This window comes from Triticum aestivum, chromosome 4A, assembly GCF_018294505.1.
Source record: "Triticum aestivum cultivar Chinese Spring chromosome 4A, IWGSC CS RefSeq v2.1, whole genome shotgun sequence".
Classification (NCBI taxonomy): Eukaryota; Viridiplantae; Streptophyta; class Magnoliopsida; order Poales; family Poaceae; genus Triticum; species Triticum aestivum.
The window spans coordinates 614,091,581-614,117,843 of record NC_057803.1 but is presented as its reverse complement, the minus strand read 5'-3'; positions in this window follow the sequence as shown (position 1 = coordinate 614,117,843).

The window sequence follows — 26,263 nt, the reverse complement described above, 5'->3', positions numbered from 1 at the left end:
GGCGCAGGGAGGCGGCGGGGAGCCGCATCCGGCGTAGCGGGCAACGCGGCAGCGTGGTCGGAGTGGGAGAAGGGCGGCCGACGCACGCGGGTGGCGCGCGGGCACAGGCAGGAGCCGGCCTGGGCCAGCGGGAGGCGGCCAGGCGGCAAGGTAGGGAGGACCTGGCACTGGGGGAACCGGCCTGGCGGGGAGGACCCGACAGGAGCGGGGCACGCGACCGCAGGGCAGGGGACGCGGCGTCGAGGACCCGGCGCGGCGACGAGGAGCCAACCCAAAGCCAGCGTACAGAGAAGCCGGCAAGCGGGCGCAGAGGCGAGCACGACACGTGCTCGATGCGAAGGCGGCCAGGCACGGCCGGGCATCTGCGGGCGCGGGGAGGCGGCCAGGCGCGAGCGCTGGTGGAGCCGCGTGGAGGCGAGCAGCGTGCGGGGGCGAGGAAGACTCGACCAAGCGGAGGCGACGCAACGAGGCAGGGGCAGAGGAAGCGGCCTGCGGCAACGCTGTGTGGAGCAGAGGTGGAGCTAGCATCTGTCCATTATCTGATGAATATACAGATAATATCCAACTTGCCTCTAGCAAGTATACGAAGAGTATCCGACTATAGTCTCATTAGCCTACGGGTAGTGTTTGACCACGGTTTGACTTGCATCTAGCTAGCTTCTATAGACGAAATACGGAGGAGTGAAAGCGCGTTTCGGCGAGAGCAAGGGGTAGCGCGGAGTGGAGCAGACGCGAGCAGCGCGTGGATGGATGCGGCCGACCGAAGCGAGGCCCACGCGAGGCGCGCGCACGGACAGCCGGCCAGCGTTGTGGTAGTGGCGAAGAAGGCGATGCCGACGACGAGGTCGCGCCACCCCTCGCGGCTGCTCCGGGGGCGGGTCGACGTCGAGCCCTCGAGTGCTACCGGAGAGACGGCACGATGCTGCGGCGGAGCTGATGAAGAAAAAAGGGTCCTGCCCGGACTGCGAAACCAGCAGCGGCGCGGTAGCATAGTACCACCCCACGGTGGGCTCCAAATGTCGTGGTATTCTCACGGGGGGTGCAAGACGACATATGCCACAAGGTGGCTTCGTGTGAGGGCAAGACTGCTGCCGGAATATCCAGGGACGGGTATGCGAGTATCACGCGCTAGTTTACCCAGGTTCGGGGCTCTCCGAAGAGATAACACCCCTACTCCTGCATGTCTGAGTATATGTGGTATATCTGGTACAAAGTGCTCCTGGAGCTGTATCTGAAAGCAGTGCCACAGGCATCTGGTTTCATATATGTGTGTATGTGGCATGCTCTAGTGGCTGGCCATGCTCATGGCTCATGGCCATGAGCATGTGTATGCTCATGCGTGTGTGTGGATGGCTTGCTAGCTAGCTTGCTTGTGTGTGTGCATGAGTCCATCCCCTGATGGATGGATGTGTGCCTATATATATAGGAGTTGGCATGGGTGGTAGTGGCTTTGGTTGTAAGCTACCTTGGGTAGCTTGCAAGCCAAGCTATGTAGGCATGGCTAGTGGCATGGTGCATGTCATGCTTGTCCCCTGGGGTACTTTATAAATCAGTACCCAGGGGACACGGTACACTGTAGATGACGTTGCGGTATGGTCGTCCCGTCGGTGTCTCGTCAGGATGCAGTTGACTTTGGACAGTCGGCCTGGCGGAGGATTCGGCAGCCAGCAGTCGGCCTGGTGGAGGAGTCAGCAGCTAGCAGTTGGCCTGGTGGAGCGGTCAGCAGCCAGTAGTCGGCAGCCAGCAGTCGGCAGCTAGTAGTCGGCCTACTGGAGCAGTCAGCAGCCAGTAGTCGGTAGCCAGCAGTCGGCCTGGTGGAGCAGTCAGCAGCCAGCAGTCAGCCGCCGGCCAGGTAGTTGGACTGAGGGGCTTTGCTAGCCCCGATGTCTTGAATTCTTGTGTCGCCGTCTTCGGGGTATCCGTGTCCAATTACTCCGACAATACTCATGCAAGATCGTCATGTAATTGCCTATGCTTCACGGCAATTACACCCACATGAGGAAAATTATCCTACACATGATCTAGAGCTTGCAGCTGTAGTCCATGCACTCAAAACTTGGCGACATTACCTCCTCGGTAATCGTTGCGAGATCTTCACCGATCACCAAAGTTTGAAATATATCTTTACCCAATCGGATTTGAATCTCAGGCAAAGATGTTGGGTCGAGTTGATCTCGGATTACGACTTAGGAATAACTTACACCCCGGGCAAAGCCAATGTCATGGCTGATGCACTAAGTCGTAAGTCCTATTGTAACAACCTGATGTTACAACAAAGTCAACCACTTCTCCATGAGGAATTTCGTAAGCTTAATCTTCACATTGTTCCTCGAGGATTTCTATCCACCCTGGTAGCGAAGCCTAACCTTACGGATCAAATCATAGCTGCCCAGAAGCGTGATAAGGGCATATTCCGGATTAAGGAAAACATTGTTAGCGGAGTTGCTAAATGTTTTTCCATGGATGAGCGAGGTGTTGTCTTCTTAGAGAACCGCTTGTGGTTCCCAAGAAACAACATCTACGCCAGTTGATTCTCAAGGAAGCTCATGACTCCCCTCTCACCATTCATCCGGGTAGTACCAATATGTATCAAGACCTACGCCAGAGGTTTTGGTGGACTAGGATGAAGAGAGAAATTGCTCAATACATTGCTAGCTGCGATGTTTGTCGTCGTGTTAAAGCAGAGCATCAACGGCCTGCTGGCACCCTTCAACCTTTGGCTATTCCTGAGTGGAAATGGGATAAAATCAGTATGGATTTCATTACTAGGTTCCCCAGGACCAAAAGAGGGAATAATGCCATCTTCGTCGTGATCGACCGTCTTTCCAAAGTAGCCCACTTTCTACCTGTTCACGAGAGTATCACCGCTAGCCAGCTAGCTGACTTATACATCTCCCGAATAGTGTCTCTTCATGGTGTTCCATTGGAAATTAACTCAGACCTTGGGAGTCTCTTCACCTCTCGATTTTGGGAAAGTTTCCAAAATGCTATGGGAACTCGTCTCTCTTTTAGCACCGCCTTCCATCCTCAATCAAGTGGTCAAGTAGAGCGAGTCAATCAAATTCTGGAAGATATGCTCCGAGCTTCTGTCATCTCGTTCAGAATGGGTTGGGAGAAATGACTTCCATTCGCGGAGTTTGCTTATAACAATAGTTATCAAGCTAGCTTGGGCAAAGCTCCTTTCGAAGTTCTCTATGGACGAAAATGTCGAACGCCTCTTAACTGGTCAGAAACCGGGGAAAGACAACTCTTTGGCCCGGATATGATTCAGGAAGCAGAAGAACAGGTTCGCGTTATTTGTGAGAAATTGAAAACAGCCCAATCTCGTCAAAAGAGCCAATATAATCTTAAACATAAGCTCATGACTTATGAATTCGGCGAGAAGGCTTACCTTCGGGTTACTCCGTTAAAGGGAACCCATCGTTTCGGTATCAAAGGCAAATTGGCTCCTCGTTACATTGGACCCTTTCGCATTCTTGCCAAACGAGGAGAAGTTGCCTACCAATTGGAACTACCTTCGCATCTTTCCAGAGTTCACGATGTCTTCCACGTTTCACAATTCAGGCGTTGCTTCACGGATCCTATCCGTGGAGTGGACCACGAAACGCTTGATCTACAAGATAACCTCTCATATCGGGAATATCCCGTTCATATCCTTGATCAAGCCGAGCGTACCACTCGACACCATAATATCAAGTTTCTCAAGGTTCAATGGTCACACCATTCCGAGAAAGAAGCCACTTGGGAAAGGGAGGATCATCTTCGACTCGAGTACCCCACCTTCTTCCCGGAGGATCCTAAATCTCGGGACGAGATTCTTTTGAGTGGGGGTGAGTTGTCACATCCATGTGTTAGTCATGCATTAGGATTGGTTGAACATGTGCATCATGTTTAAATTCCCAGAAAACTGAAATGGGGATGACAGAGCCCCCAGCACCCTGATACGTCTCCAATGTATCTATAATTTTTGATTGCTCCATGCTACTTTATCTACTGTTTTGGACTATATTGGGCTTTATTTTCCACTTTTATATTATTTTTGGGACTAACCTATTAACCGGAGGCCCAGCCCAGAACTGTTGTTTTTTGCCTATTTCAGTATTTCGAGGAAATAGAATATCAAACGGAGTCCAAACGGAATGAAACCTTTGGGAACGTGATCTTCTCACCGAACGTGATCCAGGAGACTTGGACCCTACTCCAAGAAGTTTCCGGGGAGGTCACAAGGGTGGAAGGCGCCCCCCCCCCTCGGGCGCGCCCCCTGCCTCGTGGGCCCCTCGGAGCTCCACCGACGTGCTCCTTCCTCCTATATATACCTACGTACCCCCATTAGACCAAAGACGGAGCCAAAAACCTAATTCCACTGCCGCAACTTCCTATATCCACGAGATCCCATCTTGCGGCCTGTTCCGGAGCTCCGCCGGAGAGGGCATCCATCACGGAGGGCTTCTACATCAACACCATAGCCCTTCCGATGAAGTGTGAGTAGTTTACTTCAGACCTTCGGGTCCATAGCTAGTAGCTAGATAGCTTCTTCTCTCTTTTTGGATCTCAATACAATGTTCTCCCCCTCTCTCGTGGAGATCTATTCGATGTAATCTTCTTTTTGCGGTGTGTTTGTTGAGACCGATGAATTGTGGGTTTATGATCCAACTTATCTATGAATAATATTTGAATCTTCTCTTAATTCTTTTATGTATGATTGAGTTATATTTGCAAGTCTCTTCGAATTATCCGTTTGGTTTGGCCAACTAGATTGGTAGTTCTTGCAATGGGAGAAGTGCTTAGCTTTGGGTTCAATCTTGCGGTGTCCTTACTCAGTGACAGAAAGAGTTGCAAGGCACGTATTGTATTGTTGCCATTGAGGATAACAAGATGGGGTATTGTATTGTTGACAAAACCCGTGCTTTACTTTTGTCATATTGCCATTGCATGATCTTGTAGTTGACATCGTATTTGTGGCTAAGCCACCATGCATTATTTTTCATACATGTCACTCTTGATTCATTGCACCGTCCCGGTACACCGCTGGAGGCATTCATATAGAGTCATATCTTGTTCTAGTATCGAGTTGTAATCATTATGTTGTAATCAATAGAAGTGTGATGATCATCATTATTAGAGCATTGCGCAATCAAAAAAAGGGAGAAAGGCCAAAAAGAAAAAAAAGGCCCAAAAAAAGAGAAAATAAAAAGGGCAATGCTACTATCTCTTTTTCCACACTTGTGCTTCAAAGTAGCACCTTGTTCTTCATGTAGTGAGTCTCATATATTGTGCTTCAAAGTAGCACCATGATTTTCATATAGTGAGTCTCATAATTTGTCTTGTTCATACTAGTGGGAATTTTTCATTATAGAACTTGGCTTGTATATTCCAACAATGGGCTTCCTCAAAATGCCCTAGGTCTTCATGAGCAAGCAAGTTGCATGCACACCCACTAGTTTTCTTTTGTTGAGCATTCTTTGCTCTAGTGCATCCGTTGCATGGCAATCCCTACTCCTTGCATTAACATCAATTGATGGGCATCTCCATAGCTCATTGATTAGCCTCGTTGATGTGAGACTTTCTCCTTTTTTGTCTTCTCCACACAATCCCCATCATCATATTCTATACCACCCATAGTGCTATGTCCATGGCTCGCACTCATGTATTGCGTGAAGGTTGAAAAAGTTTGAGATTTATTTGAGTATGAAACAATTGCTTGGCTTGTCATCGGGGGTATAGAAGTTGGAAACATCTTTGTGTGAGGAAAATGAAGCATAGCCTAACTATATGATTTTGTAGGGATGAACTTCCTTTGGCCATGTTATTTTGAGATGACATAATTGTTTGATTAGTATGCTTGAAGTATTATCATGTTTATGTCAATATGAACTTTTGTCTTGAACCTTTCGGATCTGAATATTCATACCATGATTAAGAAGATTTACATTGAAATTATGCCAAAGTATCACTCCGCATCAAAAATTCTCTTTTTATCATTTACCTACTCGAGGACGAGCAGGAATTAAGCTTGGGGATGCCTGATACGTCTCCAACGTATCTATAATTTTTGATTGCTCCATGCTATTTTATCTACTGTTTTGGACTATATTGGGCTTTATTTTCCACTTTTATATTATTTTTGGGACTAACCTATTAACCGGAGGCCCAGCCCAGAATTGTTGTTTTTTGCCTATTTCAGTATTTCGAGGAAACAGAATATCAAACGGAGTCCAAACGGAATGAAACCTTCGGGAATGTGATCTTCTCACCGAACGTGATCCAGGAGACTTGGACCCTACTCCAAGAAGTTTCCGGGGAGGTCACAAGGGTGGAGGGCGCCCCCCCCCCTGGCGCGCCCCCCTGCCTCGTGGGCCCCTTGGAGCTCCACTAATGTGCTCCTTCCTCCTATATATACCTACGTACCCCCATTAGACCAAAGACGGAGCCAAAAACCTAATTCCACCGCCGCAACTTCCTGTATCCATGAGATCCCATCTTGGGGCCTGTTCCGGAGCTCCGCCGGAGAGGGCATCCATCATGGAGGGCTTCTACATCAACACCATAGCCCTTCTGATGAAGTGTGAGTAGTTTACTTCAGACCTTCGGGTCCATAGCTAGTAGTTAGATGGCTTCTTCTCTCTTTTTGGATCTCAATACAATGTTCTCCTCCTCTCTCGTGGAGATCTATTCGATGTAATCTTCTTTTTGTGGTGTGTTTGTTGAGACCGATGAATTGTTGGTTTATGATCCAACTTATCTATGAATAATATTTGAATCTTCTCTGAATTCTTTTATGTATGATTGAGTTATCTTTGCAAGTCTCTTCGAATTATCCGTTTGGTTTGGCCAACTAGATTGGTAGTTCTTGCAATGGGAGAAGTGCTTAGCTTTGGGTTCAATCTTGTGGTGTCCTTACTCAGTGACAGAAAGAGTTGCAAGGCACGTATTGTATTGTTGCCATCGAGGATAACAAGATGGGCTATTTATCATATTGCATGAATTTATTCCTCTACATCATGTCATCTTGCTTAAGGCGTTACTCTGTTTTTAACTTAATACTCTAGATGCATGCTGGATAGCGGTCGATGAGTGGAGTAATAGTAGTAGATGCAGGCAGGAGTCGGTCTACTTGTCACGGACGTGATGCCTATATACATGATCATACCTAGATAACCTCATAACTATGCTCAATTCTATCAATTGCTCAACAGTAATTTGTTCACCCACCGTAGAATATCTATGCTCTTGAGAGAAGACACTAGTGAAACCTATGGCCCCCGGGTCTATTCTCATCATATCAATCTCCATTACTTTATTTTACTTGTTTTGCTTTTACTTTTCACTTTGCATCTTTATACCAAAAATACCAAAAATATTATCTCTATCAGATCTCACTCTCGTAAGTGACCGTGAAGGGATTGACAACCCCTAAGTGTTGCTTGCGAGTTGCTACCGTTTTGTGCAGGTACGAGGGACTTGCGCGTGACCTCCTACTGGATTGATACCTTGGTTCTCAAAAACTGAGGGAAATACTTACGCTATTGTGCTGCATCACCCCCTCCTCTTCGGGGAAAACCAACGCTAGCTCGAGACGTAGCACACCCCCCCTGGAACAACTAGGGTTTACTAAAAACGTTTTTAATGAACCTGGAATGCCCTTCTAAAAAGCCCACCCTTTTTGTTTTGGGTTAAAACCTTTGACAAAAATGGTGCACATTTTTCTAGGACATCTTAAGGTCATTGGATTAATTCTTATAGTATTTGCATTTGGGCATTTAAATACTATAAAATATTTTAAATGCTCAAATAATCATAAACTAAAATGTTTGCTGTTGGATATATTCTAAGCATTAGTCATTATTAATTTTATGATTTTTGGAAATGCCCTGGCATTTTTAATAAAGCCCTGAAGTTACAGAAATAATAGAATAAATGAAAAACACAAAAAGAGAGAGAGAACAGAGACTTACCTGGCGCAGCCCACCTAGCCCACCAGCCGGCCCACCTAGCGCCGAGCACCTGCTCGCCTCGCTGGCCCGGCCCAGCAGCCGCTCCACACAGCTGCTTCGCCTAGCCAGCGAGGCGAGAAGGTGCTCGGCGACGAGCACAGGAGCTCGCCACGCCACCTCCCTGCTTCCCTGCTTCACCTGGCCACCGCTCGATGCCGCGAACGCCTCCACGTCGCGCACTGAAGCCCTTGGACACGCTCATTCGTCCCCAACGCCTCTCCCTCGCCGTTCCCCACCATGGCCGACGCCCCTACCGCCGCACCGTCGTCGTAGCCGCGCCCTCCGTTGTCCTCGCGTCGTGCCATCGTGTCCACGAGCTCCGCCATCGTCGACTACATCGAGCAGGCCAAGCCCCGAGCGCTCGCCCGCTCTGGAATCGCCCTGACACCGTCTTCCCCAACTCCGGCCACCGGAGATCCCCTTCATCGTCCCCGCCACATCAGCTCGTCCCCGACCTCGCCGACTGCCTCGACGTGACCCCCGTGAGCTTAGCCACATCCCCACCCTCTTTGTTCCCTCTCTCGAGCCCCGTAGCGACTGCACGTAGCTCACCCACACGCGCCGCCACGGAGCTCGTCGCCGACGAGGCTCCAGCCACCCAATGGCCGCGCCACCCTGTCTACTAGCCCTACCGCACCCCCAGGAGCTCAACGCACTAAACCACGCGCCTCTCCGTGCCCCCTAGCGACTAGTTCGACCTCACCCGAGCTCCGGCCGCCGCCAAACTTGTCGTCGGCGTCGTTTCCGGCCACCCCAGCTCCACCCACTGCCACCACTCGACGCGGCTCACTCCCCGCATCGCGTAGATGGTCTCCGCCGTCCTTTTGGTCGCCGGAGTGCAAAACCCGCGCTGCTCCGCCGCATTTGGACTCGCCGGCGGCTAAACGCCGGCGAGTTTGACCCTATTTGACCCCGTGTGGGCCCAGGTTGACTTCCCCCTGAGTCTATGACAGGTGGGGCCGGCCTATTAATTAGTTTAGGATTAGTGTTAACTAATTTTAATTAGTTTAGTCACTAACATGTGGGCCCAGGCCCCACTGATAGTTAATCAGTACTAACTTAATCCTGTTAATTAGCTGAGACACTGATAGACAGGGCCCACCAGTCAGGTTTGACTGGCCCTGGCACCTTTGACTCGCTGACGTCATCCTGACGCAATGCTGATGCAGTAAATACTTTTCTGGATTTATTCTTTAATAGGAAATTCCAGAAAATAGCCAAAACTTCTAAAAATCATAGAAAATCAACCATAGCTCCAAATCAAACAATTTATATATGAAAATGATCAGAAAAATTCAATCTATCCATCTGTAATGGTTTCATGTATCACAAAATAAGATAACCTTGCTGTTTAAGCAAAATAAGATAATGCACTAATAAGGCTAAGTTAAATGAACTATCATTTGAATCTTTGATTCAAATGGGTTCATTCCTTTCTGTTTTAACTTGCATTAGGCCAAGACACATTCATTTTGCCATGTCATAGCATGCATCATATTGTTGCATATTGTCATGTGTTGATTATGTTCGGTGTGTCTTTCGTGGTAGGTTCTGCCTCCGAGGATAACCCCGAGTATCCGTCTGAAGGGCAGTACCCTACTACCACTACATCAGGCAAGCAACCCATTGATCATTCCGATACAAACCCATGTTCTCGCTTCTGCTCTTGTTTACTGCATTAAGACAACGCGATTCAAACTGCTGTGTGCTATGGCAGTTGAACCCTTATCCTCTGCATGACCTGTCATTGCCTCAGTAACTAGATGAAACCCACTAGCATGTGTAGGAGTTGATTGAGCCATGTATGTGTTTCCTACCTTGCTATGCCTGCTATGCTTAGAGTTGTGTCAGGTCTGGTTCATCTGGGTGATGGGCTAGAGTGAAATGATTATGTCGGTAATGTGAAGGATGTGTTGAACATGATTTGGTAAAGGTATTGATGGGAGGCCATGTAGGAGTACATGGTGGGTTGTTTCATTGAGGCCGTCCATAAGAACTGAGATCTGTATGCGTGATTTAAGATTCAGCTACTACCACACATTAGGCCCTGAAATATGACCCCGCTCGACTCACTGACCCCTCTGGCCCTCTGTCCAGGAGTTGCAACTAGTTTCTGGTGTTTGTAGGTTATGTGTTGGCGGCCGTGCATAGCGCTGACCCTAGGGGTGGGCTATGATGCGGTAGATACACTGTGGATGGGTATGCCGGGCGCCCGTCTGGCGTCTTGGGACCCTGTACACATCGTTTGGGGCCGTTGAGGACACCCCGGCCGGATTTCCTTGCGGATGGAACCTGAATAGGCGATAAACCTGGACTAGAGACTTGTGCAGTTAGTCAGGTCATGGTCTACACCCACGTCGGTTTTCGCTTGAAGTCTGCCGAGCACATGTCGTGTCCAGACGCTAAGTGGTGAAAACATGTGTGATGAAGTACACCCCTGCAGGGCATAAAACTATTCGAATAGCCGTGTCCGCGGTAAAGGACTACTTGGTTGCCTATACAGTTCATAGACAAGTTAATGGATACTACTAAAAGACTCAAGATAAGTGTGAGTACCGAGGATGGCCCTCTCGTAGGATGACGAGGGAGGATCCCCGGTGGAGTATTGTCTTGGTGAGTAGTGGACTCGTGTGCGAAAACTATTTTACTAGTGGAGTCTCGTAGAATAGCTTAGCCAAGAGTCAAAGCTGGCTTGCTACAATAACTCCACCACCTTCTTGAGAATAAGCATGTATGCTAGGTTCTGATATAAGACTTGCTGAGTACCTTTGTACTCATGTTTGCTTAATTATTGTTTTTAGACGACAAAACCGCTCCCTCCGATGGGTTCTACGTAGACCTTGATGTCGACGAGTGACTAGCCACCCAGGTGGTGATCCTGGCCATGGAGGGCCCTATGCAGATAGACAGGCTTCGAGAAGCCTTCTTTCTTTCTAGTGTCTGTACTCAGACTAGTTGCTTCCGCATGTGCTTCTATGATTGTATGACTTGAGTGTCGGGTTGTGTGACCCCTACCTGTATGAACATGTTATGTATGGCTCTCTGGAGCCTTTAAATAAAGTACTTGTGTTGTAGAGTTTTGTTGTGATGCCATGTTGTATGCACTCATATCGGGCATATTGTGTGTATGATTGAAATGCTCGGTATGAGCGGGATCCGACAATCTAGTTGTTTATCCTTGGCAGCCTCTCATATGGGGAAATGTAGTCTAGTGCTTCCTGAGCGATAGTAGTCCGCTACAGCCTGGTTCACCGGAGTCCTGCTAGCCCAGCACTACTGCTCTGGACACTTGACTGGCTGGCATGTGTTTCACTTCGTTCCTATGTCTGTCCCTGCGGGGAAATGTCACGCGGTGACATCCGGAGTCCTGCCTAGCCTGCTACATCCCGGGTTCCCCAGAGTCCTATTAGCCCAGTGCTACAGCCCGGATTCACTCGCTGATGACCGACATGTTCGATGTGATTCATGTATGCCTGTCTCCATAGGTCTGTGCCGCTTTGGGTTCACGACTAGCCATGTCGGCCCGGGTTCTCTGTCATATGGATGCTAGCGACACTATCATATACGTGAGCCAAAAGGCGCAAACGGTCCCGGGCCATGGTAAGGCGACACCCGTGGGATACCGTGCGTGAGGCCGCAATGTGATATGAGGTGTTACCGGCTACATCGATGTGACTTGGAATCGAGGTCCTGACACTAAGCAATATGACAATGATGGAGTGTGTCATAATAAACAGAATGGTGGAAAGTTGCATGGCAATATATCTCGGAATGGCTATGGAAATTCCATAATAGGTAGGTATGGTGGCTGTTTTGAGGAAGGTATATGGTGGGTGTATGATACCGGCAAAAGGTGCGCGGTATTGGAGAGGCTAGCAAAGGTGGAAGGGTGAGAGAAGTGCGTATAATCCATGGACTCAACATTAGTCATAAAGAACTCATATACTTATTGCAAAAATCTACAAGTTATCAAAGCAAAGTATTACGCGCATGCTCCTAGGGGGATAGATTGGTAGGAAAAGACCATCGCTCGTCCCCAACCGCCACTCATAAGGAAGACAATCAAAAAATAAATCATGCTCCGACTTCATCACATAACGGTTCACCATACGTGCATGCTACAGGAATCACAAACTTTAACACAAGTATTTCTCAAATTCACAACTACTCAGCTAGCACAACTTTAATATCACCATCTTCATATCTCAAAACAATTATCAAGCATCAAACTTCTCATAGTATTCAACACACTCATAAGAAAGTTATATTATTAATCTTGTATACCAAGCATATTAGGGTTTTAAGCAAATTACCATGCTATTTAAGACTCTCAAAATAATCTAAGTGAAGCATGAGAGATCAATAGTTTCTATAAACAAATCCACCACCGTGCTCTAAAAGATATAAGTGAAGTACTAGAGCAAAACTATATAACTCAAAAGATATAAGCGAAGCGCATAGAGTATTCTAACAAATTCCAAATCATGTATGGCTCTCTCAAAAGGTGTGTACAGCAAGGATGGTTGTGGTAAACTAACAAATAAAGACTCAAATAATACAAGACGCTCCAAGAAAAACACATATCATGTGGCGAATAAAAATATAGCTCCAAGTAAAGTTACCGTTGGAAGTAGACGAAAGAGGGGATGCCTTCCGGGGCATCCCCAAGCTTTGGCTTTTTAGGTGTTGTCGGTGTCAAAACCGGCGGATCTCGGGTAGGGGGTCCCGAACTGTGCGTCTAGGCCGGATGGTAACAGGAGGCAGGGGACACGAAGTTTTACCCAGGTTCGGGCCCTCTCGATGGAGGTAAAACCCTACGTCCTGCTTGATTAATATTGATGATATGGATAGTACAAGAGTTGATCTACCTCGAGATCAAAGAGGCTAAACCCTAGAAGCTAGCCTATGGTATGATTGTTGATGTGTATGTTGTCCTACGGACTAAAACCCTCCGGTTTATATAGACACCGGAGAGGGTTAGGGTTACATAAAGTCGGTTACAATGGTAGGAGATCTGATCATCCGTATCGCCAAGCTTGCCTTCCACGCCAAGGAAAGTCCCTTCCGGACACGGGACGGAGTCTTCAATCTTGTATCTTCATAGTCCAGGAGTCCGGCTGAAGGTATAGTTCGGCTATCCGAATACCCCCTAATCCAGGACTCCCTCAGTAGCCCCCGAACCAGGCTTCAATGACGATGAGTCCGGCGCGCAGATTGTCTTCGGCATTGCAAGGCGGGTTCTCCTCCAAATTCCGTGTACCTATTTGAATAAAGTCCGGTTTCTTGTAGATGTTGCGCTCGTTGGCTTCTACGCCCAATAATGGCAGTTTTCCACGTGTCAAACGAATATGAAAAGTCTGAGTGTTTTCACGTTCGCACCCCTAGCCACGTAAATGAGTTGCCCTTTTTAAGGGGACGAGAATTTAGATCCAATCCACACCTTCTCCCCTCCACGAGTGTTCATCAGAGCGCATCCGACAATGGTCCATTCCACCATGGCCAGCCGCCGCAACTCCTCCGCTCGCCCTTCTAGCCCTAAGCCTGGATATTGGGAGAGATGTTCTACTCCGCATAGCGAGCTAGTGACGCTTCAGACCAAGGGATTTCTCCCCTCGGCCTATATGGTCCCGGTCCGAGCCGGTCTCGCCGTCTACAACAGCGGAGACCAAGCAGAGAATGCCCCTAATCCATCCAAAGGAGAGCGGGTGTGCCTTGTCCCTTACTTAATAAGGGGGCTCGGATTTCCCATCCACCCGTTTCTTCGGGGGCTACTGGAGTTCTACGGCCTCCAGCTACATCATCTCACGCCTACCTCAGTATTGCATATCGCGGGCTTTGTAGCCCTCTGCGAGCTGCTCTTGGTTATTGAAGCTCATTTCGGACTGTGGAAGGAGCTATTTTGCCTCGTGCCCCGTTCCAAGAAAGGGTCAATGTATCAAGTGGGCGGAGCCGAAGTATGGCGCATTGCCGGGACCGGATATCTGTCCGGAACCCCAAAGAAGGTGTCCGAAGATTGGCCCTCGGAATGGTTCTATATAGAAGACGTTCCGCTACCGGATCCTGTCCGGATCGGCCTCCCAGAGTTCGATAGTGCTCCTTTAAAGAAGCGCCTAAGCTGGCGTCCACGGAGCCCTCGAAGGGAAAATGACAGGGACATCGTTTATCTCATGGGCTGAATAAGATTATTGGCCCATTCCGGACTGACCATGATCGGAGTTATGGCCGAATGCATCATGCGGGGGGTGCAGCCGCTTCAGTACAGAAGCCACCCCATGTGGGATTTCAATGGGGAGGACGACGCCACCCGCTACGGCCGTAAAGGGCCAGATTCAGTTGCCGCTCTATTAAAGATCTTGTCCACTTTGTACAAGGGAGAAGAGTAGGAATTTCTCCGCGTCAACCCACAGGGTGGATTCTCTATGCACAATCCCCCAAGCTGGGTAAGTGGTCGCATTTACTTGCTCATCCATTTAGTGTTCCCATTGTTAAATACTTAGTCTGATGACTTCAACGCAGGAACTGCGCCGGGCCATTAAGGACATAAGCAGCCCACCTCCACAACCCGAGGACCCGGGACGGTCTCTCGACCCGGCCTCTCAAGAGGATCCGGACATATCTGTGGAGCTGATTGATGGAGTGTTCCATCAATTGAGCGAGGACAACGCCTTGGTGGCCATTACGGCCGACTACCCAGGACTAATCCGAACACCCCAGGTACCTGAGACCGAAGTCCCTGTACCCCGGACAAGGGTCCGTCCACGCATGTTCAATTTCTTGATTGCAACCGTGTTGGGGAACGTAGCAGAAATTCAAAATTTTCTATGCATCACCAAGATCAATCTATGGAGTAATCTAGCAATGAGGGGAAGGGGAGTGCATCTACATACCCTTGTAGATTGCTAAGCGGAAGCGTTCAAGTGAATGGGGTTGATAGAGTCGTACTCGTCGTGATCCAAATCACCGATGATCCTAGTGCCGAACGGACGGCACCTCCGTGTTCAACACACGTACAGCCCGGTGACGTCTCCTACGCCTTGATCCAGCAAGGGGAGAAGGAGAGGTTGGGGAAGACTCCATCCAGCAGCAGCACGACGGCGTGGTAGTGGTGGAGGAGCACGGGACTCCAGCAGGGCTTCGCCAAGCACTACGAGAGACGAGGAGGGAGAGGGGTAGGGCTGCGCCAAGAAGAAGATGTTCTCGTGTGTATGGCAGCCCAAAAACCCCACTATATATAGGGGAAAGGGAGGGGCTGCGCCCCCACCTAGGTTTCCACCCCTAGGGGTGGCGGCCAGCCCTAGATCCCATCTAGGGGGCGGCCAAGGGGGGAGAGAGGGGGGCGCACCACTAGGTGGGCCTTAGGCCCATCTGAGCCTAGGGTTTCCCCTTTTTTCCTTCACTCTTCGCCTTGGGCCCTTGTGGGGGGCGCACCAGCCCACCTGGGGCTGGTCCCCTCTCACACTTGGCCCACGCAGCCCTCTAGGGCAGGTAGCCCAACATGGTGGACCCCCGGGACCCTCCCGGTGGTCCCGGTACGTTACCGATAGCACCCGAAACTTTTCCGGTGACCAAAACAGGACTTCCCATATATAAATCTTTACATCCGGACCATTCCGGAACTCCTCATGATGTCCGGGATCTCATCCGGGACTCCAAACAACATTTTCTAATCGCATACATACTTTCCCTATAACCCTAGCGTCATCGAACCTTAAATGTGTAGACCCTACGGGTTCGGGAGTCATGCAGACATGACCGAGACAACTCTCCGGTCAATAACCAACAGCGGGATCTGGATACCCATGTTGGCTCCCACATGCTCCACGATGATCTCATCGAATGAACCACGATGTCAAGGACTTAATCAATCCCGTATACAATTCCCTTTGTCTAGCGGTACGATACTTGCCCGAGATTCGATCGCCGGTATCCCGATACCTTGTTCAATCTCGTTACTGGCAAGTCTCTTTACTCGTTCTGTAACACATCATCCCGTGATCAACTCCTTGGTCACATTGTGCACATTATGATGATGTCCTACCGAGTGGGTCCAGAGATACCTCTCTGTTTACAGGAGTGACAAATCCCAGTCTCTATTCGTGCCAACCCAACAGACACTTTCGGAGATACCTGTAGTGTACCTTTATAGCCACCTAGTTACGTTGTGACGTTTGGCACACCCAAAGCACTCCTACGGTATCCGGGAGTTGCACAATCTCATGGTCTAAGGAAATGATACTTGACATTAGAAAAGCTTTAGCATACGAACTACACGATCTTTGTGCTAGGCTTAGGATTGGGTCTCGTCCATCACATCATTCTCCTAATGATGTGATCCCGTTATCAACGACATCCAATGTCCATGGTCAGGAAACCGTAACCATCTATTGATCAACGAGCTAGTCAACTAGAGGCTTACTAGGGACATGGTGTTGTCTATGTATCCACACATGTATCTGAGTTTCCTATCAATACAATTCTAGCATGGATAATAAACGATTATCATGAACAAGGAAATATAATAATAACCAATTTATTATTGCCTCTAGGGTATATTTCCAACAGTCTCCCACTTGCACTAGAATCAATAATCTAGTTCACATCACCATGTGATTAACACTCATAGGTCACATCGCCATGTGACCAACATCCAAGAGTCTACTAGACTCAGTGATCTAGTTCACATCACTATGTGATAAACACTCAAAGAGTTCTGGGTTTGATCATGTTATGCCTGTGAGAGAGGTTGTAGTCAACGGGTCTTGCCATATTCAGATCCCTATGTATTTCGCAAAACTTTATATCGTAGATGCTGCTACCACGTTCCACTTGGAGATATTCCAAATTGTTGCTCCATTATACGTATCCGGTATCTCTACTCAGAGCTATCCGGATAGGTGTTAAGCTTGCATCGACGTAACTCTTTACGTCGAACTCTTTATCACCTCCATAACCGAGAAACATTTCCTTATTCCTCTAAGGATAATTTTGACCGCTATCTGGTGATCTACTCCTAGATCACCTTTGTACCCTCTTGCCAGATATGTGGCAAGGCACACATCAGATGCGGTACTCAGCATGGCATACCGTATAGAGCCTATGACAAGAGCATAGGGGACGACCTTCATCCTTCCTCTTTCTTCTACCGTGGTCAATATTTGAGTCTTACTCTACTTCACACCTTACAACTCAGGTAAGAACCCCTTCTTTGACTGATCTATTTTGAACTCCTTCAAAAACATGTCAAGGTGTGCGTTCTTTGAAGTATCATCAGGCATCTTGATCTATCTCTATAAATCTTGATGCCCAGTATGTAAGAAGCTTTATCCAGGTCTTCCTTTGAAAATCACTCTTCAAACTACCATTTATGCTTTCCAGAAATTCTACATTATTTCAGATCAACAATATGTCATCCACATATACTTATCAGAAATATTGTATTGCTCCCACTCACTTTCTTGTAAATACAAGTTTCTAACAAACATTGTATAAACCTAAAAGCTTTGATTACTCCATCAAAGCATATATTCCGACTCCGAGATGCTTGCTCTAGTCCATAGAAGGATTGCTGGAGCCAACATACCTTTTAGCATCCTTAGGATCATCAAAACCTTTTATTGTATCACATACAACTTTTCTTACAAAAACTGGTAAGAAAACTTGTTTTGACATCCATCTGTAAGATTTCATAATCAAAAAATACAGCTAATGCTAACATGATTCTGACGGACTTAAGCATCGCTATGGGTGAGAAATTCTCATCGTAGTCAACTCCTTGAACTTGTGAAAAGACTCTTTCCCATAAGTCGAGCTTCATAGACGGTAACATTACCGCCCACGTCCGTCTCCTTCTTAAAGATCCATTTATCTCAATGGCTTGCCGATCATCGGGCAAGTCCACCAAAGTCCATACTTTGTTCTGATATATGAATCCTATCTCGGATTTCATGGCTTCTAACCATTTGTCGAAATACGGGCCCACCATCGCTTCTCCATAGATCGTAGGTTCATTGTTGTCTAACAGCATGATGTCTAAGACAGGATTACCGTACCACTTAGGAGTAGTACATATCCTTGTCGACCTACAAGGTTCGATAGCAACTTGATCCGAAGCTTCATGATCACTATCATTAACTTCCTATTCAACAGACGTAGGTGCCACAGAAAACATCTTTCTGTGTTGCATCATTCTCTGGTTGAAATAAAGGTTCGACAACCTCATCAAGTTCTATCTTCCTCCCACTCAATTCTTTCGAGAGAAACTCCTTCTCGAGAAAGGACCCGTTCTTAGTGACAAACAATTTGCCCTCGGATCTGAGATAGAAGGTATACCCAACTGTCACCTTTGGGTATCCTATGAAGATGTGTTTGTCCGCTTTGGGTTCGAGCTTCTCCGGCTGAAGCCTTAAGCATCACAGCCCCAAACACTAAGAAACGACAACTTTGGTTTCTTGCCAAACCAATGTTCATACGACAATGTCTCAACGGACTTAGATGGTGTCCTATCTAAAGTGAATGTAGTTGTCTCTAACGCATAACCTCAAAATGAAAACGGTAGATTGATAAGAGACACCATCGATCGCACCATATCTCATAAGGTTCGATTACGACGTCCGGACACACCATAACCCAGTGGTGTTCCACGTGGCTTCAACTTTGAAACAATTCCACAATGTCTTAAGTGTTTGCCAAACTCATAACTCAGATATTCTCATTGATCAGATCGTAGGAATTTGATCTTCTTGTTATGATGATTCTTAACTTCACTCTGAAATCGCTTGAACTTTTCAAACGTTTCAGACTTGTGCTTCATTAAGTAAATATACCTATATCTACTCAAATCGTCAGTGAAGATGAGAAAATAGCGATATCCACCGCACGCTTCAATTCTCATTGGATCACACGCATCAACATGTATGATTTCCAACAAGTCACTTGCCCGTTTCATTGTACCTGATAATGGGGTCTTAGTCATCCTGCCCATGAGGCATGGCTCGCATGTGTCAAGTGATTCAAAATCAAGTGACTCCAAACATCCATCGACATTGAGTTTCTTCATGCATCTTACGCCAATATGACCTAAGCGGCAGTGCCACAAAAAAGTGGTACTGTCATTATTAACTCTACATCTCTTGGTGTGAACATGTGTATTACCACGACCAAGATTCAATGAACCATTCACATAGGGTGCATGACCATGAAAGGTATCATTCATGTAAACAGAATAACCATTATTCTCTAACTTAAATGAATGACCGTATTGCAATGAACATGATCTAATCATATTCATGCTCAACGTAGACACCTGATAACATTTATCTAGGTTCAATACTAATCCCGAAGGTAGATGGAGCGTGCGATGGTGATCTCATCAACTTTGGAAACACTTCCAACACACATCGTCACCTCGCCCTTAGCCAGTCTCTGTTTAGTCCGTAGCTTTTTCTTCAAGTCACCAGTAATAGCAACTGAACCGGTATCCAATACCCAGGTGCTACCAGGAGTACTAGCGAGGTACACATTAATAACACGTATATACTTTGTTGAAGTTGCCAGCCTTCTTATCTACCATGCATTTGGGGTAATTCCACTACCAGTGACCGTTCCCCTTACAATAGAAGCACTTAGTCTCGGGTTTGGGTTCAACCTTGGCTTCCTTCACTGGAGCGGCAACTGGTTTGCCATCCATGAAGTTTCCCTTCTAGCCCTTGCCCTTCTTGAAACCAGTGGTCTTGTTAAACCATCAACACTTGATGCTCCTTCTTTGATTTCTACCTTTTGCGGTCTTAAGCACCGCGAACAGCTCCAGGATCAACTCCATCCCTTGCATGTCATAGTTCATCACAAAGATCTAGTAGCTCAGTGATAGTGTCTAGAGAACTCTATCAATCACTATCTTATCCGGAAGTTTAACTCCCACTTGATTTAAGTGATTGTTGCACCCAGACATCCTGAGCACATGCTCACTAGCTGAGCTATTCTCCTCCATCTTGTTGGCAAAAGAACTTGTCAGAGGTCTCATACCTCTCAACACGGGCATGAGCCTGAAATCCCAATTTTAGCTCTTTGAACATCTCATATGGCTTATGGCGTTCAAAACGTCATTCGAATCCCGATTCTAAGCCGTAAAGTATGGTGCACTAAACTATCAAGTAGTCATCAGGATGTGTCTGTCAGGTGTTCACAACATCCACAAACGACGTTGTAGGGGTTTTCACATCGAGCGGTGCATCAAAGACGTAAGCCTTCTTTGTAGCAGTGAGGACACTCCTCGGACTATGGACCTAGTCCGCATCATTGCTTACAATATCTTTCAACTTGGTCTTTCTCTAGGAACGTATTGAAATAGGGAGCTACAACGTGAGTTATTCATCTACAACATATTTGTAAAGACAATTTAGACTATGTTCATGATAATTGGGTTCATCTAATCAAATTATTTAATGAACTCCCACTCAGATAGACATCCCTCTAGTCATCTAAGTGAAACATGATCCGAGTCAACTAGGCCGTGTCCGATCATCACGTGAGACGGACTAGTCAACATCGGTGAACATCTTCATGTTGATCGTATCTTCTATACGACTCATGCTTGACCTTTCGGTCTTCCATGTTCCGAGGCCATGTCTGTACATGCTAGGCTCGTCAAGTCAACCTAAGTGTTTTTGCTGTGTAAATCTGGCTTACACCCGTTGTATTCGAACGTTAGAATCTATCACACCCGATCATCACGTGGTGCTTCGAAACGACGAACCTTCGCAACGGTGCACAGTTAGGGGGAACACTTTTCTTGAAATTTTAGTGAGGGATCATCTTATTTAAGCTACCATTGTTCTAAGCAAATAAGATGTAAAACATGATAAACATCACATGCAATCAAATAGTGACATGATATGGCCAATATCATTTTGCTCCTTTTGATCTCCATCTTCGGGGCTCCATGATCATCATTGTCACCGGCATGACACCATGATCTCCATCATCATGATCTCCATCATCGTGTCTTCCTGAAGTTGTCTCGTCATCTATTACTTCTACTACTATGGCTAACGCTTTAGCAATAAAGTAAAGTAATTACATGACGTTTATGTTGACACACATGTCATAAATAAATAAAGGCAACTCTTATGGCTCCTGCTTGTTGTCATACTCATCGACATGCAAGTCGTGATTCCTATTACAAGAACATGATCAATCTCATACATCACATATATCATTCATCACATCCTTTTGGCCATATCACATCACAAGGCATAAGCTGCAAAAACAAGTTAGACGTCCTCTAATTGTTGTTGCAAGTTTTTACATGGCTGATATAGGTTTCTAGCAAGAACGTTTCTTACCTACACGAAAACCACAACGTGATATGCCAATTTCTATTTACCCTTCATAAGGACCCATTTCATCGAATCCGATCCGACTAAAGTGGGAGAGACAGACATCCGCTAGCCACCTTATGCAAGTAGTGCATGTCAGTCGGTGGAACCAGTCTCACGTAAGAGTACGTGTAAGGTCGGTCCGGGCTGCTTCATCCCACGATGCCGCCGAATCAAGATAAGACTAGTAACAGCAAGTAAATTGAAAAAATCGACGCCCACAACTGCTTTGTGTTCTACTCGTGCATAGAAACTATGCATAGACCTAGCTCTGATACCACTGTTGGGGAACGTAGCAGAAATTCAAAATTTTCTATGCATCACCAAGATCAATCTATGGAGTAATCTAGCAACGAGGGGAAGGGGAGTGCATCTACATACCCTTGTAGATCGCTAAGCGGAAGCGTTCAAGTGAACGGGGTTGATGGATTCGTACTCGTCGTGATCCAAATCACCGATGATCCTAGTGCCGAACGGACGGCACCTCCGTGTTCAACACACGTACAGCCCGGTGACGTCTCCTATGCCTTGATCCAGCAAGGGGAGGAGAGGTTGGGGAAGACTCCATCCAGCAGCAGCACGACGGCGTGGTGGTGGTGGAGGAGCGCAGGACTCCAGCAGGGCTTCGCCAAGCACTACGAGAGACGAGGAGGGAGAGGGGTAGGGCTGCGCCAAGAAGGAGATGTTCTCGTGTGTATGGCAGCCCAAAAACCCCACTATATATAGGGGAAAGGGAGGGGTTGCGCCCCCACCTAGGTTTCCACCCCTAGGGGTGGCAGCCAGCCCTAGATCCCATCTAGGGGGGGCGGCCAAGGGGGGGGAGAGGGGGGCGCACCACTAGGTGGGCCTTAGGCCCATCTGAGCCTAGGGTTTCCCCTTTTTTCCTTCTCTCTTCGCCTTGGGCCCTTGTGGGGGGACGCACCAGCCCACCTGGGGCTGGTCCCCTCTCACACTTGGCCCACGCAGCCCTCTGGGGCAGGTATCCCCACCTGGTGGACCCCCGGGACCCTCCTGGTGGTCCCGGTACGTTACCGATAGCACCCGAAACTTTTCCGGTGACCAAAACAGGACTTCCCATATATAAATCTTTACCTCCGGACCATTACGGAACTCCTCGTGATGTCCGAGATCTCATCTGGGACTCCGAACAACATTCGGTAACTGCGTACATACTTTCCCTATAACCCTAGCGTCATCGAACCTTAAGTGTGTAGACCCTACGGGTTCGGGAGTCATGCAGACATGACCGAGACAACTCTCCGGTCAATAACCAACAGCGGGATCTGGATACCCATGTTGGCTCCCACATGCTCCACGATGATCTCATCGGATGAACCATGATGTCAAGGACTTAATCAATCTCGTATACAATTCCCTTTGTCTAGCGGTACGATACTTGCCCGAGATTCGATCGTCGGTATCCCGATACCTTGTTCAATCTCGTTACTGGCAAGTCTCTTTACTCGTTCCATAACACATCATCTCGTGATCAACTCCTTGGTCACACTGTGCACATTATGATGATGTCCTACCGAGTGGGCCCAGAGATACCTCTCCGTTTACATGGAGTGACAAATCCCAGTCTCGATTCATGCCAACCCAACAGACACTTTCGGAGATACCTGTAGTGTACCTTTATAGCCACCCAGTTACGTTGTGATGTTTGGCACACCTAAAGCACTCCTATGATATCCGGGAGTTGCACAATCTCATGGTCTAAGGAAATGATACTTGACATTAGAAAAGCTTTAGCATACGAACTACACGATCTTTGTGCTAGGCTTAGGATTGGGTCTCATCCATCACATCATTCTCCTAATGATGTGATCCCGTTATCAACGACATCCAATGTCCATGGTCAGGAAATTGTAACCATCTATTGATCAACGAGCTAGTCAACTAGAGGCTTACTAGGGACATGGTGTTGTCTATGTATCCACACATGTATCTGAGTTTCCTATCAATACAATTCTAGCATGGATAATAAACAATTATCATGAACAAGGAAATATAATAATAACCAATTTATTATTGCCTCTAGGGTATATTTCCAACAAACCGAACTTTGCAGGGGAGGTTTCTGAGGCAGAAGGCCGAACCTACAGCGACAAACCAACCAGGGGCCGCAGGGCCCCATGGGCAGAAAAGAGGTGCAGTCCGGACCGAGGCATCAGCGCGAAGGTATGGCGCGCCTCTTTATCCCAGTTGTTATACCTTCGAGGCACATTTGACACTCGTGCCCTTTTCAGGACAAAGAGACCTCACCGGACTATATCCGGAGAGGCTGCTAATCGCGCCTCCACCAGCCAGGCTCCAAAGCCTGGTCCGGGGGCGGAAGGAAACGCAAGGCGCGTGCCAGATGTTCCTCCGACGGAGGATGCGGACGGGTTATCTGCCACCAACTCTGAGGTGGAAAGTGCCATGAACCACAGGCGTCGCCGGACAATTCTTCGCGACGCTTGCTTCTCGCAAGAGGCATTAGATGCCTTCAATTCGGGAGATGCGCACCTCCGTGCCGCTCAAAGTGGTCTAGCCAGAGCCACAGAGCAATATGTAAAAGACATACGGGTAAGAAAATTTTGGTAAATATATATGTAGTAGTAGCCCCCGAGACTGAAAACAGTTAGAATAACTGGTTTAAGGATCATTTGAAATGCAGGTTCTTACAGAAAAGAATTCCCTACTACCCCAAGAGCTGGAAGAGTGCAAAGCCCAACTGGAGGCCGCACTAGCCGCGGCAGGGGAGCCTAAGGAGACCCCCTTTGGTAATATACATTTCGAAAGATAAGTATGTGGCGAAGCACGGCTTTGGTGCGAATCTGACAAATAAAATTGCAGATGGCGCCGGATTGAATCTGGAAAGGCAACACCTCCTACGCCAACTAAAGGCTGGTGAGAGGGTGCTATTAAAGGTGGTGGGGGAGAAGAACCTTCTCCAAGATGCCAACACCCGGCTGGGCATCGAGCTAAAAGATGTTCGTGCCCAGCTGTCAGACTCCGTGAAGGAGAATCAGCGGCTTCGGGGCGGCATATTTAGTAAGTGCTTGAACGAACCTTTTGAAAGAAAGTTCGGCGGTGCCGTCGATTAACAGAGCAATATCCGTAGGTATGTTAACAGGTCGTCCTGCAGAGGAGATGCCCGGTTCTACGGGTGACCTTCTTCCCGAGCTCTTGCAATTGCTCGATCGAGTTTGGTAGGCGATGTGAGGCGTCGCCCAAGCCCTGTGGCCATCCGTCTCCACGCCCGAAGGTCTTGGAGAGCTTGCGGAGAAGCTGAGGGGAGCACGGCGGCGCTTCCAGTTGTGGAAGATATCAGCCTGCCGTCAAGGCGCTAGGGAGGCCTGGGCCATGGTGAAGACGCGGTATTCACAGGCCGACCCCAACCATATGGCCGAGGTTGGTCCTATAGGGCCTGATGGGAAGGAGACCCATGTGAGCTTAGTATACGGCCAAGTAGAGTTGGCCGCAAAGTATTCCCAGCAGGAGTGTAAATTAGACAGCCTATTAGATGGTATTGAAGAGGAGTACAATCAGTCCAAATGACTATGTAATTTGATTGACATTTATAATGCCTTCTAGCCGGATTGTAGATCATTTGTCATGGCCGACCTTTTCGCTTCAGCCTCGGGACCTGATGGTCTGGAGTGTGTCCGAATTCCCATGCGGTTATATAGGAACCGGGGAATGCGTGGAGACCAGGCGTAGGGGTCATTATGGCGTGAACAGACAAGTGCCTGACTAGTTATGTTATATTACATGGTTAGTAAGAAACATCTTCCAGGGAGAATAGTTCCGTTAGGGGTTCCTTTCCCTGGGAGGCATGCCCTAAAGTGCATGTCCATGCTGCAAAGAGAAACGCGGGAAAAACATCTGGGGGCATGTGGAAAAAATAAAAAAGATCGTCTTTAGTTCACCGACTGAATATTCCCTTAAGAACGCTAGCTTTCGGCTTCACCCAGTCTGAGGTACACATCCGGCTGACCTGGCAGTAACAATCACAGAGGTGCTCCCTTTACCACCTAGCCGAACAATCAGGAACATAGGGGTAAGCACAGGAGCCAGGCAACCCAGCTTGGCCAAAACTTAAGTCATATTGGTGCATATAGTGGTGAATAAAAGGTACATGCGGAAGTTTGACACATGTGTTGGGCGTGAAGCCCGTAGAAATAAGCTTCTGTCGAAAGAAGCCCCCAGGTTTGCTGAGCGCGGATAGCGCATCACTTTGTGAGCCTCTAAAGGCTATAAGAGGGAAAGAGAGAGAGAAGGAGAGAAATGTAAGACAGAAGGTACATATAAAAATGGACAGAGTAAGGAGACGAACACAGGATCCGGCGCTAGGCATAGAATCTTCGGAGGCGGGCTGCGTTCCATGGGTTCGGCTCGAGTCGGTTATCCGATGCACTTCGCAGGCGGTACGCACCACCAGTCAGGACTTGGTCGATGATGAAGGGACCTTCCCACTTGGGCTTGAGTTTGTCCTTTTTCTTGTCCGGCAGGCATAGAACTAATTTGCCAACGTTGTAATTTTTGGCCCGTACTTCTCTGCTTTGGTATCTTCGAGCCTGCTATTGATAAAATGCGGAACGGGCTTTTGCCACGTCACGCTCCTCCTCTAATGCGTCCAAATTGTCCTGCCGATCGAGCTCGGCTTCTCTTTCTTCGTACATGCGCACTCGAGGTGAGTCATGAATTATGTCGCAAGGCAAAACTGCCTCAGCGCCGTACACCATGAAGAATGGTGTATATCCGGTGGTGCGATTCGGTGTGGTCCGCAGCCCCCAGAGTACGGAGTCGAGCTCCTCTACCCAGTGTGTGTTAGATTCCTTGAGGGACCGTACTAATCTGGGTTTAATGCCGCTCATGATAAGACCGTTTGCATGTTCGACCTGGCCGTTA